Below are 12,133 nucleotides of genomic sequence, written 5' to 3' on the forward strand. Positions count from 1 at the left end.
CGCTAGGCTGCCACCATCAGGCAGATCATTGATTGGCGCGCCATGCCGGTGCAGACCACTCAGCTGGCTGACCGACACAAATTCCGGGAAGGTGCCATCTGCGGCCTGGTCGAGGAGGGCCTTTCATTCATTCCGTGCGAGACGTACTCCGTATGGAAGCTCTCCAATTCTGATCCTGCGCTGATCGTTTATTTGACCCGGCCGCAACTTGATATTGTTGCGAAAGCTGGGAACTGCCGGTGTCAGGACTTGAGACGTTGGAATCTTGCAGAACACAGACAGCAAAATGGACAGAGGCTGTAGTTCGGGGGCCTTGAGAACAAGCTTCTAAAGAGGCTATGTCCAGGTCGGAACCAACTGTGTTTCGGTGTATGTTTGTATGTATGTACAATCACGTCTCTGATTGAACAACTCGATGTAGGGACATGGGCTGACCGCGGCGTCAGCTGAATTAGAAACCCGACGAAAAAAATTGCTTCGTGGCTTCGATCGTGAGTTTTTTTATTTTCTTTTCTTTTCAAGCGAACCCCAGCTTGTGCAAGTCTGCTGATTTTTTGATTGGGCGATGAATGCATCACGCAGGCGGGCGGTGCACTTCGAAGCCCTTGCTCATTCTTTACAGAAGGGGCAGCTGCAATAAACTCTAGTACTAGTGGTAGGTATTCCGTGATTAAGCACTTTTCAGCTCTGCAACCCTTCCCTAGTGATCAGGTCACCGATCGCTCAGCTACCGCTATATCCTGCGGTGTCTTTTGATAGGGAGTTCATAGGTAGCCTGACTATACCCCCCGGACTTAGCCTGACCAACCCCCGCCCCTAAGCGAGCATTATATAATTTCATCTGACTAGATCTCAAACTTAATTTTTTAGACTTTAGGCCAACTCTAATATTTTAGAAGTTATTTAGAATTAATTTTAAATTAATTATAAAAGTAATCTTTATATTAAAGTCTAAATATTTTAAAGCTATAAATATTAGTATTTACTATATTATTTTAATTTTATATTTTTTAAGTCTATTTATAATTATATAAGTATTATTTTCTAATTAATATAGAATTAATTTTTAATTAATAATTTTAAAATAGATTTAATATTATAAAGAGTTATAATATACTAGCCTTATAGCAACTACAGATAAGCATACAATATTCTATCTAACTACCTTAGGGAGGAAAAAGAGAAAGAATATAAGAGTTATATAGAGGGGCGCCTTTTAAGTATATACGTTATAACCTAGGTAGGGCCTGGTTAGGCTCCAGGTCGGGCCCTAACCAGGCCTTGGCCGCGTGTCCACCGGACGAGTTACGAACGAGCAACGAACGCTCCGCGGACCTGTGGGGCGTAGGTGAGTAGGGCAGGGTGGGTCTATTCCGTGCCTGGGTAAAGCCCGGGCATTGTCTAGCCCGGGTGTAGCCTAGGCCTATAATATACCCCCCCTCTTTTTTTTTGTAGTCGTCGGGCCGACCTGCCCTGTGTCGCGCCCTATATATCGGTCCCGTGAGCGGGTTCTGTGCCTTCCTTTCTTTGTTGCTATGACAATGTGACCTATATATATAATAGCGTGTTATATGCGAATAGGTAGCTATTTGAGTTTAGATGAAACCTATACCTTCTTCTTTTGTTATTAGAATAACGCGACCTATATATATAGTAGTAAATTACGTATATGATAAGTAGTCTGCTTAGGCCTAGCGTGCTCCCTTACTACCCTCTTCCTATACCTATAAATATGCCTTCTTCTTCCTTTAACTATGCTTATTACCTATACCCCTATTATACCTTTAAGTTTTTTTTTTTAATTAGTATTTATCTAGTATATTAATAGCTATTGGTTTACTTAGTAGTAGTAGTAGTAGTTATTACCCTAGTAGTAATAAGAATGAAGATTACTATATAAGTTTTTCCCTTACCTATACTAATTTTAGCTATTATATATATATATAAGGTATAGATTAACTCCTTATTTTATAGTATAAGAATGTTAACCTCTCCCTTAATAGGTATATTATTAAGGGTAACTCCTCTAATAAATAAAGAGTTAGAGTTATAGCCTAAGAAGTAATAATACTACCTACTATATATTAATTAACTTTTAAAAGGTAATAAGGTTAAATATATCCAGGGTTAGGGCGCCTCCTAAATAATATGCTATAAGAATTATAAAAGCTATATTTAGGATCTATAGCTCTAGGCTAACAACCCCTACCTATATAAAGGTATTAAGAAAATTATAGGTTATTATAATGCTAGTACTACCCTTGCCTCCCCTGCCTACTATAAGACTGCTAACTAGGGCGCCTATCGCGCTGTCCTAATGCCTAAGTTCTCTATACTAGTACGTTCGTTCTCTACGCTCTTCGAGGCTACCTAGTCTAACCGTTTGCCCGGATAAGCCGCCTTCGCCCCTACCCCGGCCATAAGTTCTCATCGTTCTAGTAATGACTTTGCCTTAGTCGCTACCACTACCGCCCCCAACACCCCTACCCATTACAGTAACATCGTCTAGCCTATCGCCGGCCCTAACCCTACCCTATAAGCTACTAGGTAGCTTATATGCTACGCTATAGCGTAGAACGATAGTATACTATGCCAGATATAATATATAAACGAGAATATATTGACTTTGGTTGACACTAATACTACCCTCGTTACCTATGTCCTAGGCACCCCATCGCCTGCCTCCTACGCCTGCTCGAGCGCCTCTACGTGCCCTATACCTATACCGATTGACTTCGGCTATTCCTACGCCTGCTACTCTTCCTCGCCTATCGAGCGTATGGCGTGCCTAGTCTACAATTACAAAGACCCTACCCTTAACGCTATAACTATCGTTTTAGAGGAGGAGGATAAGGAGGAGGAGGTTATAGAGTAAGCGTGTCATACTCTAGTTAATGTGTTTGTTTTGTTTTTATAATTAGATTATCTTTGTAACGCGTCTGTAACGTATTTATGATATATCTATAACGTGTCTACCGCTTATTTGCCCCGGGTTTGCCGCTTATTTGCCCTAGGTTTGCCTACCTATATATAAATTCTAAATTGTTTGCTTTTATACTCTTCCCTACCTCTTGTTTATAACTAGTCTATCATTATAATATATGTCTCCCTATTCCTGTTTAAATATATTAAGTGCCTTAGTATTTTCTAGATTTTCTAATAGTTCCTAAGTTAGGATATTATATCCCTTTTATTTTATTAGTATATTATATTAGTTTCCTCTCCCCTTTATATTCCTAGCTATAAGGATCGCTTTTACTTTATATTTTTCCTATGGTAGTCCCTCTTTGGAGAGTTCTAATACTAGGTCTAGTTAGAAATCTAATATATATTATAAAGGTAGTAGGTTAGATGTAGTATACTTAATAAGATTAATATAGAAGATAGGGTAGAGGCCCTAGGGAACATTTAGAGTTACTATTAGTAGTATTGGTACCGCGATTACCTTGTACTTAGCGTTAACCTAATTAAGTTTATAGCTAGGGCGATTAGTTTTAATATTATATAAGGATAGCTATACTTTATCCCTTACTTTAAATCTCTTAGCTAGGTATCGAGAACGATTAGCGTTTTCTTACTAGTGCTACTACGCGTATACGATAGCGGCCTAGGTCTATTCTATACCTTCTCTTAGATAGCGTAAGAAATTAGTAGCTCTTCCTTATAAGGTCGAGGCAAGAGCGTCTAACAGGTCGGCGAACTATATTAGGCTTATATTATAACTATAGAGGAGGTAGCTTACACTTATCCTAGTTACTATCGAGTTACGGTTATTAATCGCGAGCTAGTATATAGGTAGATATTTAGGCTAGTCATACTATATAAAGGAAACTATAGTCTATAAGATAGTCTATACCTCCTAATTTATACGTTCTATACCTCTATCTATCTATAGATGATAGGCTATTAATAGTAGCTACTCGATCCTAATAGTCTCATAGAGAGTAGTCTAAAACTAGCTAAGCTAGTCTAAACCGCAATTAGTAATAATTTGTATCGGAAATCTGTAAAACCGCCATTTTATATCTTGAAACCGGAGCACGTATGCCTCGGCTCCTATTAAGGATATAGCTTCGAGTTAGATATACTTTGACAGCTGGTCGGTAATTACCATAAGGTACTAGGGAGAATTCTTGTCTCGTGTAGGGAGATCGACTATAAAATCGATAGAAATCTGTTTTCAGAAGTAGTTGGCGATAGGTAGGGGCTAGAGGAGTCCTTATTATAGTTAATACAAAACCTTAGCCCTCTAATACGTATAATAGTTCCTTGTAAATCTCTTTACGTCCGGAGATATAAAGTCCTAATAGTAATCCTATTAGAGTATTTTAAATAACCTGTTCCTCCCTAGGTAGCCTAATATAGGGGAGTTATAGATATATTAAAGGATAATAGTAGTAAGTAGGTCCTATATAGAGAGCCAAAGTCTACCCCGGAACTAGAGAGTACCCTATATATTAAGGGAGCAGTCTATAATCTAGGTCTACGCTATATTCGCTTCCTTTGGAAATTTTCGGGCCCTGTCCTAGATAGCCTAGAGCTAGTATATATAATGTTCGTCCTTAATAACTCCTTTATCCTATAAGGCTACTAGCTATTTGTCTGCAAAAATGGTGCTCCCCTTTAGTAGGTAGGATGCTTTAGATGATGTCGAGGAATCTGTCGTATCTATCCGGATAGTAGGGAGAAGTTATACTATATGTTATACGTCTTCGGGAAAGTCTTGTTTATAACGGGACAGGGCGTTAGGGCGGGACGCTTGCGACCCGGGTTGGTAATGGAGCTTAAAGTTAAAGAGGGAGAGTATCTTGGCCTATTAAGCTTATTACTTACTAATTAAACGAGGCTAGGAAAAGTATTTAAGGTTTTTATAGTTAGTTAAAATCTAAAAGGGAGCTATAATACTATAGAGCTTAGCTAACTAGGCCTTTAGGTATAAGATAATTATAAGTAACTCCTTATTATAGATTATATAGTTCTATTTAGCTAGGGTTAGTTTTATAGAGTAGTAGGCTATAAGGTATAGAACCCTATCTTCTCCTTACTAGGATAGGTACCCTCCTAGCGCCGTCCTAGAGCAATCTGCCTTAAGTATTATCTCCTATTTAGGGTCCTATTACGTAAGGACAAGTTCTAATATAAAGGCCATCTTAAAGGCATCAAAGGCCTTCTATTCCTTAGTCCCCTACTAGAATGGGGTATTCTTACGGGTTAACCGTGTCAAGGGTTCCATTAGCCCGGAAAAGTTAGGGATAAAGTCTCGATAGAAATTGGCAAATCCTAGGAAGCTTTATACTCCCCGAACCTTCTGTAGTACCTCCTACTCGCGGATAGCGGCTAGCTTTTTAAGGTCTAGACAGACCTAGGCCCTTACCTCTAAAATATAGCCAAGGTACTTGACTTCTTTCATAGTAAACGTATACTTCTTAAGGTCTAATATAAGTCTTACTTTTTATAACCTTTAGAGTATATCCCTTACTTACCTTATATAATCTTTCCTACTACCTAAAGTATAAACTAAGATATTATTAAGGTATACTATTATAAAGTCTCTAAGCGTTAGACCGAGAGCGTTATTAATATATTATTAGAAGGTTATAGGTACACTTATAAGTCTAAAGGGATAGATAAGCCACTTAAAGAGGCCAAACTAGGTCTAGAATACTATTAAATGTTTGTAGCCCTCCATGATCTAGATACGATAAAAGGCTACCTAGATATCTAACTTTATAAACTACTTAGCTCTAGCTAAGGAGTAAAGCGTTTCCTTAATAAGTAGGAGGGGGTATTAGTCTTGCTTTATAATCTTATTTAACGCTCGATAGTCGATATAGAACCTCTAACCTCTATCTGCTTTCTTCATTAAGAAGACAAGGGCAGTAGCTAAAGAGGAGCTAGCTTAGATCTATCCCTTATCTAGTAAGTCAACGACTTGCTTTTAGACTTCTAATAAATGATCTTATAGCATGTTATAGAGAGGTCTCTAAGGGAGTTTAGAGATCTTTCTGTCTAGGCCCTCCTTTAATTTGATATAATGATCGGCTGTACTATAATATAAGGGAAGTCTACTAGCTTTCTCCTTATCAAAGAGGTTAGTAAAGTTATAAAGTTCGTCTAGTAAGGTAACCTCTAACTCTATACTAGGCCCTAATTAGGTACCCCTATTCCTTGTATTTTCTCTGTCAAATTGGCGTCTTAATTCTAGGATAGTTATTATTTCCTAGATACTAGTAACTAGGAAGGTATTAGAAGTCTTCTTCTTCTATACCTTCCAAACTATGCCTATAAAGACTATACCTATAATTTAGGAGATTCCTATCCATCTCGTCTATAAAGAGATCTTATAGATAAGTAATCCTAGTTACGTCCTAATTTTAAGAACGCCTATATATATATCTAATCTAACCTCCTAGTATTCTATCTATAGAAAACCTAGTATAATGTTATATACGAGTCCTAGGACTATATAAAACGTAGCCTAACTCTCCTAGCCATCGATATCTATCGTAACGTAGGCTATCTAAGTAATCTTCCGGTCCTATTATAGCCTAGTCATAGTCCCAAGGGTATATACAGTAGGCAAACTAATCTACTTAATTCTAAGCTTCTAGTACATTCTCTTGCTAATAATACTATAGCTAGAATATCTACTATCTACTTAAGCGTTTACAAAGCTAGCAAAGTTAAAGAAGATTAGAATAAGAAAAAGAGATCTATCTATTCTTTTACTAATCTTTATAAACTCGTCTTCTAGGTAGTTATAATCTTTTAGCCCTCTTATAAGACTTTGCTTAAAGGCTACTCTTTTTCCTACTTACTATCTTCTTTATTAGATAGGTTATCGTCTTCCTTCTAATCCTTAGCCTCTAAGGTATTAATATTAGTTCTTAGCTAGTTCTACTATACTAGCCTTAAAGTAGGGGCAAATGTCACGAGCCAACCATATACCGCGACCCGATGGGGCACAGAAGGCTGAATGAGCCATCAATCAAGAAGGGCACGAAGCGAGGCTAACATAGGATCACTAGGGAGCACAGGCTACTACAGGCAAACAATTGCCAAAAAGAGAAAGATAGCGGAGGATAGCTAGCTACCAAAGGCAATCCAAGGACAGGATAGAAGGGGACTATAAGCGATTGGCAGAAGTATATATATATATAAATAGCCACTCGTTATAGTAGACTCTAGGAGTTCACTAGTGATAGCAACCCTAACCTACAATCACCGGTATTTATACCAAGCATTACTAACCATTATAGGAGACAACTCTAGTATTGTTATAAACCTTTTAGCTTCACCGAATCCCTTAGACGACCTATACGCTTGTCTTGCTTAATTTACCTCTATCTAAACCCTTTTAGAAGAAGTCTGAGCTAGGTTCGTTATATGTTGCTATCACTCCCTTTGTTCTGTCATGGCTTAGAATGGAGGTGATTTCGACCTTGATATCGACATGGCTACCAACGTTACGGCCGAATAGCTGCTTGCCTAGCTCGGTTAACTCTAGCAGCGGATTTAGGAGTTAGACTAGAGAGATAAGGTTGTACAAGCTCGAATCAAGGAACTCGAAAACGGCGAAAAGCACTCGTAGAAGCTAGTTAACGAGGCCTACGCTAAAATCAAGGCACTCGAGGGCGCCAAAGCGAGCCATATCAAGATCGAACTACCTAGCAAATATAGAGGAACCAAGGAAGATCTTATAGGATTCCTAACGAACCTCTGATCCTACTTCCGGCTTAATGATGACAAGTTTCTAGATGATAAAGCCAAAGTCCTCTACGTAGCTACGAGACTAGAGGGCAAGGTACTTAGATAGTTTAAGCCTACGTGGAACGACTATCTTATTAAGGAAGACGAAGATAACTAAGACGTATTTATATAGGTAGTCTTTCGATCCTACGACTAGTTTAAAGAAGAGCTTTAGAAGGTTTTTAGTAATAAAGATAAGAAGATTTATATATAAGAAAGACTCGCTAATCTCCGATAGACTAAGTTAATAGCCTCCTATACTATATAGTTTAGATAGGATATACTTAAGTCTTAGCTTAATGATAAGGCATTAATATAACTATTCTATAACGGCTTAAAAGAAAAGGTTAAAGACGAGCTATATAAGTATAATTAGCCTAAGACCCTAGATAAATATATTATATAGGCTATTAAAATCGATGATCAACTCTATATACGAGAGTAGTAGAAATAAGGTCAGATAAATAGAACTATAATCAAGGCTAATAATAAGAAAAAACGAGTATACGTTAGCACATCGTATAAGACATATCCTAGAGCTATAGATATAGATATAGCATAGAAGTAAGATAAGAAGAAGACGGCTAAAGACAAGTCTAATATTACCTACTATAACTATAGAAAGAAAGGACACTATAAACGAGAATGTCAAAGCCTAAAGAAAGACTAGAAACTAGTCCCTAGAAAGGAAATTACGGCTATTAACGAAATCACTAAAGATATTATCAAAGTAGTAGCTATAAGCTATAAGAATAGGGATAGCGATATAGACAGTCCCGGACACGACGGCAATAATAAAGACGAATAAGCACCGTACTCCGAATTGGTTACTATAGACCTAGAGACAGGTCTTGCCGAATAGGACATAGCGGGAGAGTATATACTACCAATTTCGATTCTCCTAGCCCTAAGGCAGTGGGATTTCCTAGTCACGTAGAGGCAGGATAGATTGTAGACGACCGACACCTAAGGAATCGAAAGACCCGGACCTAATGTTCTATTCCTCTAGGAACAAATCAAATGGTACTATAACGAAGTTTTCCGGCTTAATACGGAATTATACGAATAGGATAGACGCTTAATTTGACTTACCTAGTAGAGCGATGAGATAAGGGACGAGATAAGGGAACTCCGACATATTATAGAAACCATTAGAGGGGAATAGCCTATGATATATAATAGGCCTAACAGCTATACCAAATATTTTAACGATTAGTAACTTAGCTATAATATATAGAACCCTAAGTATTAGTTTATACGCGCGAACTATAGAAAAGATAAATATATATAGGAAAACTACTAGAAGAAACATTCCTACCTTAGTATTAGAGTACCTACGGCCTACGTATAGTAGGAAGGATTTAGAAAAGAGTTCTAATACCTTTTAGATAATGCTATACGACTATACCTACAACACAAGGCATATATATAAGTGCCCTAGTTCTAGTATATATCATACAAATGCCAATACCACTTTCGCGACAAATTTGAAAACAATCACTAGCCGACCTAATAAGGAAATAAGGACAGAAGTCTCCGCCTTATAGAATAGGTCTATAATGTAGGAAACAGAGCGGCCGAATTGCTCTAAAAGATCGAAGCCTATAATTTAGAAGGCATCACGGTAGTACCAAAATAAGCCTAGCCTAGGCACTACAGAACAGGACAAGACATATAGGACTCGTGCCGAAGTAACGACTGCCTCTACCACGCGGACAAAAAGAAATCGCAGATCTAGGAGCTTTAGATAAAGCTATAGCACATACAATGGAAAGCAGAACAGACCTAATAGTGAGAAGTTACTAGCACTTAATGGCTTATAGAAATAAGCACAATTAACGAAGCTATATGACAAACCTAGCTCAGACTTCTTCTAAAAGGGTTCAGACGAAGGTAGATTAGGCGGGACAGGCAGGCAGGTCATCTAAGGGATTCGGTGAAGCCAAAGGGTTTATAACAACACTTAGAGTTGTCTCTTATAGTAATCTACAATACTTGGTATAAGTACTATGATTGTAATTATTACCACTGGTAAACTCCTAGAGTCCACCATAACGAGTGACTATCTACATATATATATAATCCTAGGATCACTCTTCATCTAGTGATCCTTTGTCGTCTAGATCACGGCTACGATAGTGATCCTATAGCGTATAGATTACTTTGCTAAGCGTGATCCTTTCCTGATTAGTCCGTTTGTGCCTACTGTCCTATTGGCTTGTCAGGGAAGGCAGCTTAGGCGGCGTCCTGTATGTATATTTCCGTGACACGATGCCCCTCCTTCAAGGCTTTCGACCTGAAAGCCTATCTTAGGCCGTTTCAAATAGCGCTAACAACCCTTAGTGAGTTGTCTCCTGTGTTTCCCTCTTTCTTCTGTATACTGTTGATAATATGTCTCGTGTAGTAAAGCGTTCGACAAAAAGGTCTGTAAAGACTAAGGAGCGTATTGCCCTAGCTACTGCTATTAACGAGCTAGGGTTTGAAGTGATGCCTTGTTCTTTTTGTTTTTCTCGCGGCCTCTACTGCTATATAATAGAGAGTTTTTCTCATTATAGCGAATGTATTCATCGCGGGAGGTCGTATAATGGTTCTAGGGTTCTAGTCTCGTCTTATTAGTGTTCCCTTGTTAATGTATTTTTCCTATACTAACTTCTATAGTATCCTATATTATAGACGAATCGAAGCGCCTTGACCAATTAGAACAAGATACTAAGGAGGCTCTCCGTGCCGACCGCGATTCATTGGCAAAAGCGTAGCATCGTCTAGACGAGTCTCTAGCTTGTTTGGACCGTATTCGTCGTCAAAAGCGATCGTTGTTATCTCGGGGGTCGGAGATAGTTTGCCGGGGTCTTGCATCTTTAGATAAATTAGAAGAGGTAGAGTAGCAGGAATCGGGGGCGGTTTTGGGTGTATAGCTCAATGGTGGTGTTGACATTGTTAACTAGGGCGCCGTCTTCGATTCTGTCCTAGGTTTTCCTTTAGTCGATCCGGGTTCTACTAGTAGAACTATTCTAGTTTCTTAGGGCAGTTTAAATTCTTGACTAGTTCCTATAAGTTGTCCTCTAGTCTAAAATTAAGCTATTTAACTAGATACTATAGTTCCCTATTAATGATACGTGAATCTAGAATTTCTTTGACGTCCTATTCTTCCTCTTCTTCCTTTGCTTCGATGTATATAGTAACCTTAGCGTTCTTTGGTGCTAGTTCGAGAAGTGAAATATGAAAAACATTTATCTATAATTGTATAGATGACGGTAACGATAGTCGGTAGTTAGATGTCGAAATTCGTTCCTTGATAACGAAGGGTCTGACCTTCTTAAAGTCTAGCTTCGTGCTTGGTCATTTGGTTTATAAGTTTCGTATAATTAGGTAGACTTTGTCTCCCCTCTCTAGGCGAGGTCCCTCAAGCCTATATTTGTCGTAGTAGTTCTTTATTCTGGTTCTGACAAACTCAAGTTCCTTTTTAAGCTTCTCGTATAGTGTGTATATTTGTTCTACTTTAAATACTGCTCTTAGTACTGTAACCTCTGGTCCTTGCCTAAGGTCTACTTTATATCTGTAGTTCGTAAAGAATGGTATGACTTTAGTCGTTTCTATTAGCGTTATATTATAGGCGAGTTGTGCTATTAGTAATAGCATGACCTAGTTGTCTTGCTAGTAGTTAACGTAAGAACAAAGGTACTATTTAATAACTTAGTTTAGTCGTTCCGTTTGTCTGTCGGTCTATAGGTGATATGCCGTTAATAGCTTACTATTAACGCCTAATCGTTATATTAACGCTTGTTAGAACTTCGATACGAACTTGGTATCTCTATTGGTGATCTATTCCTATAGCTAAGCGTGCACTAATACGACTTACTAATAGATTACGTCTACTAACTGTTCTGCTATCTAGGACTCCTTATAGGGAAAGAAGTATACCTATTTAGTTAGGCAGTTTACTATAGTAAGAATACTATCGTAGATTACCCCTGTAGCTATATCCTTAGATTCTAGTAGCTTTATAATAAAGTCTATTGTAACTAAACTCTATAGTTTGTCGGCTATTAGTAGTAGCTAAAGTAGCCTATATAGCTTGTGTCGTGCTGTCTTGCTTCGATTACAGATGTCGTAGCTCCGTACGACTTCCTTAACTTATATCGTTAACTATAGAAAGTCATAGTGTTTCTTAACTTATACGACAGTCTTCGTGACTCCTTTATATCCTCTGAGTTTCGACTTGTAGAGTTCTCGAATCATTCGCAGCTATTGATCTTTATTATAGATGTACGCTTTGCCTCGGTACTAGAGTTTCCCGTCTTTTTCTTCCACTTCGTTAGGTACTAGTAATCCGGGTGTTACTTGATACTATGCCTCGTTAATCCTTTCTTCTCGAAAGATTACG

This window comes from Thermothelomyces thermophilus, chromosome 7 (assembly GCF_000226095.1).
Source record: "Thermothelomyces thermophilus ATCC 42464 chromosome 7, complete sequence".
Classification (NCBI taxonomy): Eukaryota; Fungi; Ascomycota; class Sordariomycetes; order Sordariales; family Chaetomiaceae; genus Thermothelomyces; species Thermothelomyces thermophilus.